Source organism: Triticum dicoccoides, chromosome 6B (genome assembly GCF_002162155.2).
Source record: "Triticum dicoccoides isolate Atlit2015 ecotype Zavitan chromosome 6B, WEW_v2.0, whole genome shotgun sequence".
NCBI lineage: Eukaryota > Viridiplantae > Streptophyta > Magnoliopsida > Poales > Poaceae > Triticum > Triticum dicoccoides.
The window spans coordinates 49,586,289-49,601,933 of NC_041391.1; positions in this window are offsets into that span (position 1 = coordinate 49,586,289).

Sequence of the window (15,645 nt, forward strand, 5' to 3'; positions counted from 1 at the left end):
GGGAGAATTCAAAAAGATAATAGAACTATCATGCGTGGGTGCAATAGCAACAATTTCATGTTTAACATAAGGAACTATAGAAAGTTCATCTCCATAAGCACAATTCATATATCTTGGCTACAAGCATAGCAAGCATCATCAAAAAGGGATATTTCAAGAGAATCAACGAGATCATGACAATCATCATAGCAATCATCCTTCGGTAAGCACGAAGGGGAATTAAACAATGTATGAGTTGAAGAGTTACTCTCATTAGAAGGTGGGCACGGGTAGCTAATCCGCTCTTCCTCCTTTTGTTCTTCGCTCTCCTCATCATCTTTTTCATCCAATGAGCTCATAGTTTCATCAATTTCCTCTTCCATAGCTTCTTGCAAAATATTAGTCTCTTCTTGGATAGTGGAATAGTCCTCAATATATAGTTTAACATAGGCATTAGAAGCATAATTATCATAGCAATATTCAAGTATGGAAAAATGTTCAGATTTGTAGAGAGTAGCATCATACTTTTCAATCAAAGAAGGAATTTCATAAGCACCCTTAAAAGCAACAAATTCTTCAATTTGTTGAACATCACAGTAATTATAAACACCCTTAGCATATGAAGATACGATCCCATTACCAATAACCTCACATTGGTAGGTGCTACCTCTTGAGCACTGCGTTGGATTTCCCCGAAGAGGAGAGGATGATGCAGTAAAGTAGCGTAAGTATTTCCCTCAGTTTTTGAGAACCAAGGTATCAATCCAGTAGGAGATCACGCACGAGTCCCTCGTACCTACACAAAACGATAGCTACTCGCAACCAACGCGATTAGGGGTTGTCAATCCCTTCACGGTCACTTACGAGGGTGAGATCTGATAGAGATGATAAATAATATTTTTGGTATTTTTGATAGATAGATGCAAAGTGAAAATTAAAAGGCAAAGTAAAAACAAAGCAAGTAAATAAAGTAATGGAGATTGATATGATGAGAGACCCGGGGGCCATAGGTTTCACTAGTGGCTTCTCTCAAGAGCATAAGTATTCTACGGTGGGTGAACAAATTACTATTGAGCAACTTATAGAAAAGAGAATAATTATGAGTATATCTAGGTATGATCATGTATATAGGCATCACGTCCGAGATAGGTAGATCGAAACGATTCTGCATCTACTACTGTTACTCCACTCATCGACCGCTATCCAACATGCATCTAGAGTATTAAGTTAAAAATAGAGTAACGCCTTAAGCAAGATGACATGATGTAGAGGGATAAATTGATGCAATATGATAAAAATAACCATCTTGTTATCCTCGATGGCAACAATACAATACGTGCCTTGCAACCCTTTCTGTCATTGGGTAAGGACACCGCAAGATTGAACCCAAAGCTAAACACTTCTCCCATTGCAAGAACTACCAATCTAGTTGGCCAAACCAAACGGATACTTCGAAGAGACTTACAAAGATAACTCAATCATACATAAAAGAATTTAGAGAAGATTCAAATATTATTCATAGATAAGCTGGATCATAAACCCACAATTCATCGTTCTCAACAAACACACCGCAAAAAGAAGATTACATCGAATAGATCTCCACAAGAGAGGGGGAGAACATTTTATTGAGATCCAAAAAGAGAGAAGAAGCCATCTAGCTACTAGCTATGGACCCGAAGGTCTGAAGTAAACTACTCACACTTCATTGGAGAGGCTATGGTGTTGATGTAGAAGCCCTTCGTGGTAGATGCCCCCTCCGCCGGAGCTCCGGAACAGGCCCCAAGATGGGATCTCGCGGATACAGAAAGTTGCGGCGGTGGAATTAGGTTTTTGGCTCCGTGTTTGATCTGACGGGGGTACGTAAGTATATATAGGAGGAAGGAGTACGTCGGTGGAGAAACAGAGGGCCCACGAGGCAGGGGGCGCGCCCTCCACCCTCGTGACCGCCTCTGGCACTTCTTGGAGTAGGGTCCAAGTCTCCTGGATCACGTTCGGTGAGAAAATCATGTTCCCGAAGGTTTTATTCCGTTTGGACTCCGTTTGATATTCTTTTTCTTTGAAATACTGAAATAGGCAAAAAATAGCAATTCTGGGCTGGGCCTCCGGTTAATAGGTTAGTCCCAAAATATAATATAAAAGTGGAAAATAAAGCCCAATATAGTCCAAAACAGTAGATAAAGTAGCATGGAGCAATCAAAAATTATAGATACGTTGGAGACGTATCAGGCATCCCCAAGCTTAATTCCTGCTCGTCCTCGAGTAGGTAAATGATAAAAAAGAATTTTTGATGCAGAGTGATACTTTGGCATAATTTCAATGTAAATCTTCTTAATTGTGGTATGAATATTCAGATCCGAAAGATTCAAGACAAAAGTTCATATTGACATAAAAGTAATAATACTTCAAGTGTACCAATCAAAGCAATCATGTCTTCTCAAAATAGCATGGTTAAAGAAAGTTATCCTGCCATGCAACGGATGCACTAGAGCTATAAGTATATGAAAGCTCAACAAAAGAAACTAAGTGGGTGTGCATCCAACTTGCTTGCTCACGAAGACCTAGGGCACTTTTTGAGGAAGCCCATCATTGGAATATACAAGCCAAGTTCTATAATGAAAAATTCCCACTAGTATATGAAAGTGACAACATATGAGACTCTCTATCATGAAGATCATGGTGCTACTTTGAAGCACAAGTGTGGTAAAAGGATATTAGCATTGTCCCTTCTCTCTTTTTCTCTCATTTTTTTATTTTTTTTATTTTGGTGGGCTTCTTTGTTTTTTTTATTTGGGCTTCTTTGGCCTCTTTTATTTTTCATAAAGTCCGGAGTCTCATCCCGACTTATGGGGGAATCATAGTCTCCATCATCCTTTCCTTACTGGGATAATGCTCTAATAATGATGATCATCACACTTTCGTTTTTTCTTACAACTCAACAATTACAACTCGATACTTAGAACAAAATATGACTCTATATGAATGCCTCCGGCGGTGTACCGGGATATGCAATGAATCAAGAGTGACATGTATGAAAGAATTATGAAGGTGGCCTTGCCACAAATATAATGTCAACTACATGTTCATGCAAAAAGAAATATGACAAAAGTAATGTATGTCATATGAACGGAACGGTGGAAAGTTGCATGGCAATATATCTCGGAATGGCTATGGAAATGCCATGATAGGTAGGTATGGTGGTTGTTTTGAGGAAGGTATATGGTAGGTGTACGATACCGGTGAAAAGTGCGCGGTATTAGAGAGGCTAGCAATGATGGAAGGGTGAGAGTGCGTATAATCCATGGACTCAACATTAATCAAAAGAACTCATGCACTTGTTGCAAAAATTTAGAAGTCATCAAAAACCAAAGCACTAAACGCATACTCCTAGGGGGATATATTGGTAGGAAAAGACCATCGCTCGTCCCCGACTGCCACTCATAAGGAAGACAATCAATAACTAAAATTGTGCTCCGACTTCATCACAAAGAGGTTCACCATACGTGCATGCTACGGGAATCACAAACTTCAACACAAGCATTCTTTAAATTCATAATCACCCCAACTAGCATTGCTTTGATATTATCACCTCCATATCTCAAAACAATTATCAAGCATCAAACTTATCTTACTATTCAATGCACTCAAAAGAAAGTTTCACATATCTTGAATACCAAGTATATTATCTTTAAGCAAATTACCATGCTATTAAATACTCTCAAAATAATCTAAGTGAATCATGAGAGATCAATAGTTTCTTTAAAACAAATCCACCACCATGCTCTAAAAGATCTAAGTGAAGTACTAGAGCAAAAATTATTATGCTCAAAAGATATAAGTGAAGCACTATGAGCAAAACTATCAAGCTCAAAATATATAAGTGAGGCACTATGAGCAATTGTATCAAGATAAAAATATATAAGTGAAGCACTATGAGTGAAACTATCAAGCTCAAAAGATATAAGTGAAGCACTATGAGCAAAACTATCAAGCTCAAAAGATATAAGTGAAGCACATAGAGTATTCTAGAAAACTCCAATTGGTGTATGGCTCTCTCAAAAGGTGTGTACATCAAGGATTATTGTGATAAACTAAAAAGCAAAGACTCAAATAATACAAGACGCTCCAAGCTAAACACATAACATGTGGTGAATAAAAATATAGCTCCAAGTAAATTACCGATGGAAGTAGACGAAAGAGGGGATGCCTTCCGGGGCATCCCCAAGCTTTGACTTTTTGGTGTCCTTGGATTATCTTGGGGGTTCCATGGGCATCCCCAATCTTAGCTCTTGCCACTCTTTGTTCCATAATCCATCAAAAGAATTCACCCAAAACTTGAATAATTCACAACACAAAACTCAATAGAAATCTCGTGAGCTCCGTTAGTGAAAGAAAACAAAAGACTACTTTAAGGTACTGTAATGAACTCATTCTTTATTTATATTGGTGTTAAACCCACTGTATTCCAACTTCCTTATGGTTTATAAACTAATTTATTAGCCATAGATGCATTGAAATAAGCAAACAACACACGAAAAACAGAATCTGTCAAAAACAGAACAGTCTGTAGCAATCTGTAACTAACTCAAACTTATGGAACTCTAAAAATTCTACCAAAATAGGAAGTACTGGAAAATTTGTTTATTGATGAGCAGCAAAAAGAATCAATGCAAAATCACGTTTCTGTGATTTATTGAATGTTTTCTCATGAGCGCAAAGTTTCTGTTTTTCAGCAGAATCAAATCAACTATCATCGTAGCTTATCCTATAGGTTCTACTTGGCACAAACACTAATTAAAACATAAAACCACATCTAAACAGAAATAAGAAACAAAATTTAACACTAAACAGGAACAAAAACAAAGAACAAAAAATAAAATTGGGTTGCCTCCCAACAAGCGCTATCGTTTAACGCCCCTAGCTGGGCATAAAAGCAAGGATAGATCTAGGTTTTGCCATCTTTGGTAGGCAATTATTCAATGAGGCATCTATCTTTCTTAGAACTTTCTTTATTTCCAGTAATTATCAAACTCTTAGGCACAAGATCGAAAAATTCACTCATAGCAAAAGGTTCCTTAATGATGGCAAAAAGATTGGGATGAACACTTATAGATTTAAGATCCGCAGTTTCCTTACTAGACGATTCATCCTTACTCTTAGGAACATAAATAAGCTTAGGTTTTTTAGTAGAAGAACTTGGAGTGTTTTGAATGGAGGAAAAAGCGGTTCCCAAGTTGGTAATTGGTACGTCCATTTTGCATCATGCTTTTATGATAATATTTATTGCATTATGGGCTGTTATTTCACGTTATGTCACAATACTTATGGCTATTCTCTCTTATTTTACAAGGTTTATATGAAGAGGGAGAATGCCGGCAGCTGGAATTCTGGGCTGGAAAAGGAGCAAATATTGGAGGCCTATTCTATGCAACTCCAAAAGTCCTGAAACTCCACGGAATACCTTAAAATAAATAAAGAAAAATCGTGGCCAAAGATGAAGGGCAGGGGGCCCACACCCTACTCACGAGGGTGGTGGGCGCTCCCCCTGGGCGCGCCCCCCTACCTCGTGGGCCCCTGGTGGCTCTCCGACGCGCATCTTCTCCTATATGAAGTCTTTCGATGAGAAAAAAAATAGAAGGCAACCTTTCGGGACGAGACTCCGCCGCCACGAGGCGGAACCTTGGCGGAACCAATCTAGGGCTCTGGCGGAGCTATTCTGCCGGGGACAATTCCCTCCGGGAGGGGGAAATCATCACCATCGTCATCATCAATGCTCCTCTTATCGGGAGAGGGCAATCTCCATCAACATCTTCACCAGCACCATCTCATCTCCAAACCCTAGTTCATCTCTTGTATCCAATTATTGTCTCCAAGTCCGGGATTGGTGCTAGTAGTTTGCTAGTAGTGTTAATTACTCCTTGTAGTTGATGCTAGTTGGTTTATTCGGTGGAAGATCATATGTTCAGATCCTTTATGCACTTTATTACCCCTCTGATTATGAACATGAATATGCTTTATGAGTAATTACGTTTGTTCCTGAGGACAAGGGAGAAGTCTTGCTATTAGTAGTCCTGTGAATTTGGTATTCGTTCGATATTTTGATGAGATGTATGTTGTCTAGCCTCTAGTGGTGTTATGTGAACGTCGACTATATAACACTTCACCATTATTTGGGCCTAGAGGAAGGCATTGGGAAGTAATAAGTAGATGATGGGTTGCTAGAGTGACAGAAGCTTAAACCCTAGTTTATGCGTTGCTTCGTAAGGGGCTGATTTGGATCCATATGTTTCATGCTAGGGTTAGGTTTACCTTAATACTTTTGTTGTAGTTGCGGATGCTTGCAATAGAGGTTAATCATAAGTGGGATGCTTGTCCAAGTAAGGGCAGTACCCAAGCACCGGTCCACCCACATATAAAATTATCAAAGTACCGAACGCGAATCATATGAGCGTGATGAAAACTAGCTTGACGATATTCCCATGTGTCCTCGGGAGCGCTTTTCCTATTATAAGAGTTTGTCCAGGCTTGTCCTTTGCTACAGAAAGGATTGGGCCACCTTGCTGCACCTTATTTACTTTTGTTACTTGTTGCTCGTTACAATTTATCTTATCTCAAAACTATCTATTACCACTTATTTCAGTACTTGCAGAGAATACCTTGCTGAAAACCGCTTACCATTTCCTTTTGCTCCTCGTTGGGTTCGACACTCTTACTTATCTAAAAGACTATGATAGATCCCCTATACGTGTGGGTCATCAAGACTCTTTTCTGGCACCGTTGCCGGGGAGTGAAGCGCCTTTGGTAGGTGGAATTTGGTAAGGAAAAATTTATTTAGTGTGCTGAAATTTTCTGTCACTTGTTACTATGGAAAGCAATTGTCTGAGGGGCTTGTTCGGGGTATCTTCACCCCATCCAGCAGAGCAAAGAGTTGCTCCTCAACCTACTCAACCTACTGAACCTATTGAAAATGAAACTCCTTTTGAGATTCCTTCGGGTTTGATGGAAAAACTGCTAGCTAACACTTTTACAGGAGATGGAACAAAGCATCCTGATGAACATCTACGCTATGTGGATGATGTTTGTGGACTATTTAAGCTTGCAGGTATACCCGATGATGTTGTTAAGACGAAGGCTTTCCCTTTATCTTTAAAGGGAGACGCATTGACATGGTATAGGCTATGTGATGATATGAGACCATGGAACTATAAAAGATTGAAATTGGAATTTCATCAAAAGTATTACCCTATGCATCTTGTTCATCGTGATCGCAATTATATATATAATTTTTGGCCTCGCGAAGGAGAAAGCATCGCTCAAGCTTGGCGGGGGGGCTTAAATCAATGTTATATTCATGCCCCAATCATGAGCTCGCAAGAGAAGTAATTGTGCAAAAAATTTATGCTCGGCTTTCTGATAACAATCACACCATGCTCGATACTTCTTGTATTGGCTCTTTTATGATGAAGACTATTGAATTCAGATGGAATTTATTGGATAGAATTAAATGCAACTCTGAATATTGGGACCTCGACGAAGGTAAGGAGTCAGGTATGACACCTAAGTTTGATTGTGTTAAATCTTTTATGGATACCGATATTTTTCGTAAGTTTAGCACTAAATATGGACTTGACTCTGAGATAGTAGCTTCTTTCTGTGAATCTTTTGCTACTTATGTTGATCTCCCCAAGGAGAAGTGGTTTAAATATCATCCTCCCATAGAAGTAAAAGTAGTTGCACCTATTAAAGTTGAAGAAAAGATTGTCACTTATAATGATCCTATTGTTCCCACTTCTTATGTTGAGAAACTACCTTTCCCTGTTAGAGTGAAGGATCATGCTAAAGCTTCAAATGTTGTTTGTAAAAGCAATATTAGAACTTCTACACCTCCTGAGCAAGTCAAAGTACAACCTAATATTGCTATTTTTAAAGATCTCTTGTCTGATAATATCGATGGGCATGTTATTCAATTCCAGGGTGAAACTGCTAGAATTGCTAAACCTTGTGATAAAGACAAACATAGACATGTGGTAGGCGTGCCTGTTGTTTCTGTTAAAATAGGAGATCATTGTTATCATGGCTTGTGTGATATGGGTGCTAGTGTTATACCCATTGCCTTATACGAAGAAATTGCCCATGATATTGCACCTGCTGAGTTAGAAGCTATTGATGTTACAATTAAACTTGCCAATAGAGATACTATTTCTCCAGTGGGAATTGTTAGAGATGTTGAAGTCTTGTGTGGGACAACCAAATACCCCGCTTATTTTCTTGTTCTTGGTTCTCCGCAAGATAGCTTTTGTCCCATTATATTTGGTAGACCCTTCTTGAATACTGTGAATGCTAAGATAGACTGCAAAAAGAATGTTGTTACTATTGGCTTGGATGATATGGTTGATGAGTTTAATTTCTCTAAATTTAGTAAACAACATCGCGAGGAAGAATTGCCTAGTAAGGATGAAATTATTGGTCTTGCTTCTATTGCTGTACCTCCTAGTGATCCTTTAGAGCATTATTTGCTAGACCATGAAAATGATATGTTCATGAATGAAAGAAGGGAAATAGATGAAGTATTCTTTAAACAAAAACCTATTCTGCAACACAATTTGCCTGTTGAAATCCTAGGGGATCCTCCTCCACCCAAGGGTGATCCTATGTTTGAGCTTAAATCGTTGCCTGATAATCTTAAATATGCTTATCTTGATGAAAAGAAAATATATCCTGTTATTATTAGCACTAACCTTTCAGAGCATGAAGAAGAAAGATTATTGAAAACTCTGAAGAAGCACCGCGCCGCTATTGGATATACACTTGATGATCTTAAGGGCATTAGTCCCACTCTATGTCAACATAAAATAAATTTGGAAGCGGATGTCAAACCATTGTGTGATCCTCAACGACATTTGAATCCTAAAATGAAAGAAGTGGTAAGAAAAGAAATACTCAAGCTTCTGGAGGCAGGTATAATTTATCATGTTGCTGATAGTCAGTGGGTAAGTCCTGTCCATTGTGTCCCTAAGAAGGGAGGTATTACTAATATCCCTAATGATAAAGATGAATTGATTCCGCAAAGAATTATCACAGGCTATAGGATGGTAATTGATTTCTGTAAGTTAAATAAGGCTACTAAGAAAGATCATTACCCCTTACCTTTTATTGATCAAATGCTAGAAAGATCATGCAAACATACACATTATTGCTTTCTAGATGGTTATTCCGGTTTCTCTCAAATACCTGTGTCGGCTAAAGATCAATCAAAGACTACTTTTACATGCCCTTTTGGTACTTTTGCTTATAGACGTATGCCTTTTGGTTTATGTAATGCACCTGCTACCTTTCAAAGATGCATGATGGCTATATTCTATGACTTTTGCGAAAAGATTTGTGAGGTTTTCATGGACGAATTTTCCGTCTATGGTTCCTCTTTTGATGATTGCTTGAGCAATCTTGCTCGAGTTTTGCAGAGATGTGAAGAAACTAATCTTGTCTTGAATTGGGAAAAGTGCCACTTTATGGTTAATGAAGGTATTGTCTTGGGGCACAAAGTTTTTGAAAGAGGTATTGAAGTTGATAAAGCCAAGGTTGATGCTATTGAAAAGATGCCATGTCCCAAGGAGATCAAAGGTATAAGAAGTTTCCTTGGTCACGCTGGATTTTATAGGAGGTTCATTAAGGACTTCTCAAAAATTTCTCGACCTATGACTAATTTATTACAAAAAGATGTACCATTTGTCTTTGATGATGATTGTGTAGAAGCATTTGAAATACTTAAGAAAGCATTAGTCTCTGCACCTGTTGTTCAGCCACCTGATTGGAATTTACCCTTTGAAATTATGTGTGATGCTAGTGATTATGCTGTAGGTGCTGTTCTATGGCAACGAGTTGATAAGAAATTGAATGTTATCCATTATGCTAGTAAGACTCTAGACAATGCTCAAAGAAACTATGCTACTACCGAAAAGGAACTTTTAGAAGTTGTATTTGCTTGTGATAAATTCAGACCCTATATTGTTGATTCTAAAGTAACTATTCACACTGATCATGCTGCTATTAAATATCTTATGGAAAATAAGGATGCAAAACCTAGACTCATTAGATGGGTTCTCTTGCTGCAAGAATTTGATTTGCATATTGTGGATAGAAAAGGAGCTGAGAACCCCGTTGCAGATAACTTATCTAGGTTAGAGAATGTTCTTGATGACCCACTACCTATTGATGATAGCTTCCCTGATGAGCAACTAAATGTCATAAGCACTTCTCATAGCACTCCATGGTATGCTAATTATGCTAATTACATTGTTGCTAAATTTATACCACCTAGTTTCACATACCAACAAAAGAAAAAGTTTTTCTATGACTTGCGACATTACTTTTGGGATGACCCACATCTTTATAAAGAAGGAGTAGATGGTGTCATTAGACGTTGTGTACCTGAGCATGAACAGGAACAGATCCTACACAAGTGTCACTCCGAAGCTTATGGAGGACACCATGCTGGAGATAGAACTGCACATAAGGTATTGCAATCTGGTTTTTATTGGCCTACTCTCTTCAAGGATGCCCGTAAGTTTGTTTTGTCTTGCGATGAATGTCAAAGAATTGGTAATATTAGTAGACGTCAAGAAATTCCTATGAATTATTCACTTGTTATTGAGCCATTTGATGTTTGGGGCTTTGATTATATGCGACCTTTTCCTGCCTCTAATGGATACACACATATTTTAGTTGCTATTGATTACGTTACTAAGTGGGTAGAAGCTATTCCAACTAGTAGTGCTCATCATAACACTTCTAATAAAATGCTTAAGGAAGTTATTTTTTCGAGGTTTGGAGTCCCTAGATATTTAATGACTGAGGGTGGATCACACTTTATTCAAGGTGCTTTCCGTAAGATGCTTGCTAAATATGACGTTAATCATAGGATTGCATCTCCTTATCACCCGTAGTCCAGTGGTCAAGTAGAGTTGAGCAATAGGGAGCTCAAATTAATTTTGCAAAAGACTGTTAATAGGTCTAGAAAGAATTGGTCCAAGAAACTTGATGATGCATTATGGGCCTATAGAACTGCATATAAAAATCCTATGGGTATGTCTCCATATAAAATGGTCTATGGAAAAGCTTGTCACTTACCTCTCGAACTAGAACATAAGGCATACTGGGCTATTAAAGAGCTCAACTATGATTTCAAACTTGCCGGCGAGAAGAGGTTATTTGATATTAGCTCACTTGATGAATGGAGAACCCAAGCTTATGCAAATGCCAAGTTGTTTAAAGAAAAAGTTAAAAGATGGCATGACAAAAGGATACAAAAGCGTGAGTTTAATGTAGGTGATTATGTATTGCTATACCACTCCCGTTTAAGATTTTTTGCAGGAAAACTTCTCTCCAAATGGGAAGGTCCCTACGTTATCGAAGAGGTCTATCGTTCCGGTGCCATAAAAATCAACAACTTCGCAGGCACAAATCCGAAGGTGGTAAACGGTCACAGGATCAAACACTATATCTCAGGAAATCCTATAAATGTTGAAACTAATATTATTGAAACCGTAACCCCGGAGGAATACATAAGGGACACTTTCCAACCCGCGTCAGACTCCGAAAAGGAATAGGTATGTGGTACGGTAAGTAAACCGACTCCAAAACAATTTTTAAGGCAATATTTCTCCGTTTTGGAATATTTAGAAAAATAGAAAAATGGGTAGCAGTCCGGGGAGGACACGAGGCCTCCACGAGGGTAGAGGGCGCGCCCTACCCCCCTGGGTGCACCCCCCTACCTTGTGAACACCTCTAGTGCCCTCCGGACTCCGTTTCCTTGCACGATACGTATTTTGGTCGGTAAAAATTCATTATTTATACTCCCGAAGGTTTTGACTCTCGCATTACGCAAATCTCCCCTGTTCTTGTTTCGAGCTGTTTCTCTGACAGGTCTAGATCATCATGACGACCCCAAGTGCTTCCAAGGACAAGTTCTTCGAGAAGGTGATCAACCCTTACCTCGCGGAGGTGCTGCGACACCCTCAAACCATTGAGATGCGTGATGGGTTGCTGCACATCCGCAATGCTGAGGGACCAAAGGGAACCGGAAGCGTGGAGTCGAGGCTTGAAACAATGGAGCAAGATGTCACATCCCTAGCTTCTGGTGCTGCCTGGTGTTTGCATCATGTTTAATTTTGAAACTTGAACTGAGGGAAATTGGAAGCCTCAAAACCCTAAATAAAAGAAGGGCAAAAACCCTAAAAATCACATTCATTGTTCCAAAATGCTCTTCTTAAATGTTTGATAATTTTGGCAAGGGTTCTGGTCCCAACCAAAATATTGAACATTTTTAAGGATTTATTCTTGGGACTTTGAATTTAATTCATTAGCTATTTGAATTTGAATTATATTGAATATAATTTCAAATATCCCTGAAATATTTTATGAGCTTTTGGAAAAGTCCATCTAGCAAAATAAAAATATTCAGAGGAGCTTTTGGCATTGTTTGAATTATTTTAAATTCAAAACAGTGGCAAAAGAATTAAATAAAAGAAAACAGAACAGGAATATAAAAAAACAGGAGAGAGAGGAAGCCTACCTGGGCCACTTACCCGCAGCCCACCTAGCGCCCCACCTGGCCCAGCGATGCGGCTGAGGCCCAGCCCACCTCCTCCTCTCTGTCGTCTTCCTCCCCCTCGCCCCGAAGCTGCTCCGTGGCGAGCGCCGACGCCGCCCCGGCCACCTCCTGCTTCCCCTGGCCACCTCCTGCTTCCTCCCCGAGCCCTCTAGCGACACCACGGAGTCGTCCCCGACCGCTATCCCTTCTCTCTGCTCGCTCTGGCTCTCTCCCTCTCTCGATTTGGAGCACCACCGAGAGCCACCGGAGGGCGCCGCCGTCGCATCCATAGCCACCGGCCACCCCTCGCCCTTCCGATGAGCTCAGGAGCTCCGTCCCGACCCCATGGAGCTGCACACCGACGCACGCGACCAGAGGAGGCCCCAGTCGACCGGAGCGTCGTCGTCTTCATCCCCGATGCCCAGAGATCGCCGCCGTACATTCGCCGTCGCAGAAGCTTCCCCGAGCTCGCCGACCCCTCCGTCCAGTCCACTGTGAGCCCCTCTTCCTCTTCCCCCTTCTCTCAAGCTCGCGCTCATCCCCTAGCCTCTTCCTCCACCGTGGCCGAGAGTTTCTCACCGCCGGCCATGGCGTGGCCGTGGCCACAGCCACCGCAGCTCGTTTCCGAGCCCACTGTCGTGCTCACCGCGATCTCAGGAGTCCGTAGCACGCCCCAGCTCCTCCTGCCGTGCTCCCTAACACCGACCCCGAGCTCGCCCGAGCTCCGGCCGCCGCCGAGGTCGACGCCGTGCTCAACTCCGGCCACCTCCGCTCCAGCCGCCTCCACCACTGGAAGCGCCACTCCGCCAGCTCCCCGTAGATGCTCCCCGCGCCCCAAACCATGGCCTGTAGCGCAATCCCGATGCGGACGCCGCCGCGATTAGGTCGCCGGCGGTTAAACGCCGGCAGCTGACGTGGCGATGTCATTAAACGCTAATGACGCACTAACCAACCCCCCTAGGCCACTGACTGTGGGCCCCACCCCTGGTCAAACCCCAGTCAGCGCTGGGTTTGACCGGGATTAGGTCCTGTGTCACTGACGTGTGGACCCCGCACGTCAGGTTTGACCTGGACCTGGCAGTTGACTCTGCTGACTCCACCGTGACGTGGTGCTGACGCCATAAATCATTTCTGGATTTATTATTATTTCAGGAAATTTCAGAAAATGCCCTAAACTTCAATAAATCATAGAAATTCAACCGTAACTCCAAATTAAATAATTTATATATGAAAAATTATCAGAAAAATTCAAGGAATCCATCTGTACCATTTTCATGCATGTTAGAACAACTTATAGATGCTGTTTAGCACAAATTATATAAAGGGCATTTAAATAATCACATATGGAGTTTGAATTTGAATCTTGTATTCAAACCAACTTCATTTAATCTGTTGCTAGTTGCATTAGCTCAAAACACATTCATTTTGCCATGTCATGATCATGCATCATATTGTGCATTGCATTGATTGTGTTCCCTTCTGTGTTGCCGGTATTTGTCCCCTCTCGATAGACGTGATACCGATGATGTGATCGTTGACACTGATGAAGACTCAATGTTATCTTCAGAAGTGCCAGGCAAGCAAAACCCCCTTGTTCATTCCGATACAATCCTACTCTCTCGCTCCTTCTCTCTTTTAATGCATTAGGACAACAACGATTCAATTGTTACTTGCTGCGGTAGTTGAACCCCTTTATCCTTTGCATGACCTGTCATTGCCACAGTAAATAGATGAAACCCACTAGCATGAGTAGGAGTTGTTTGAGCCCTGTTGTGCCTACTCATTCATGTTTGTTTGTCATGCCTGCTACTGCTTAGAGTTGAGTCAGGTCTGATTCATCGGGGATGAATCAGAGGTGTGTGAACATGTCCTACTGTGTGTGAGCTAAGTGTGTGAACACGATTTGGTAAAAGGTATCGGTGAGAGGCCATGTAGGAGTACATGGTGGGTTGTCTCATTGAAGCTGTCCTCAGGAACTGAGTTCTGTGTTTGTGATCCATGATTCAGCTACTACCATACATTGGGCCCTGAAATATGACCCCGCTCGACTTCTTATTCACCCTTGTCCTCTGTCCAGGAGTTGCAAGTAGTTTCTGGTGTTTGTAGTATGCTGGAGGCCGTGGACAGCGCTGACCGTAGGGGTGGGCTGTGATGCGGTAGGCACGTGGCCGGGTATAGCGGGCGCCCGTTTGGTGTCACGGAACCCTGTTCACATCGTTTGGGGCTGTGAGCGAAACTCCGGCCGGATCTCCTCATGGATGGAACCCGAATAGGCGATAAACCTGGACTAGAGACTTGAGTGTTTAGGTAGGTCGTGGTCTACACCCACGTCGGCTTTCACTTGAAGTCTGCCGAGCACATGTCGTGTGCAGACGCTAAGTGGTGGAAACATGTATGAAGAAGTAGACCCCTGCAGGGTTAATATCATCTATTCGAATAGCCGTGTCCGCGGTAAAGGACTTCTGGGTTGCTTATATCAGTTCATAGACAAGTGAAAGTGGATACTCTAAAATACGCAAGATAAGCGTGAGTGCTATGGTTGGCGTTCTCGCAGGGAGACGGGAGCGGATCCATAGTGGTGTATTGATATGGGGAATATGTGGACTCGTGTGCGCCACCTCAAAAGAGTTACATTGCAGTCGTAGTTCAGGATAGCCACCGAGTCAAAGCTGGCTTGCTGCAGTTAAACCCCACCATCCCCTTTGTTGATAATGATGCATATGTAGTTAGTTCTGATGTAAGTCTTGCTGGGTACATTTGTATTCACGTTTGCCTATTTTATGTTTTTGCAGAGAGACTTCGGTCTCACTAGTAGTTCCACGTGGACTTCGACGTTTAGCTTGTTACCTCAGCTACGGTCTTGTGCCTCGGCAGGATTTGGTAGATAGTCAGGCTTCTCAGCCTTTTTCATTTATAGATGTCTGTACTCAAACATGATAGCTTCCGCTTGTGCTTTGACTTGTATGCTCTGATTGTTGGGTCATGAGACCCATGTTTGTAATATCTCGCTCCTCGGAGCCTATTGAATACTTACTTGTGTCGTAGAGTCATGTTGTGATGCCTTGTTGTATTTGCACATA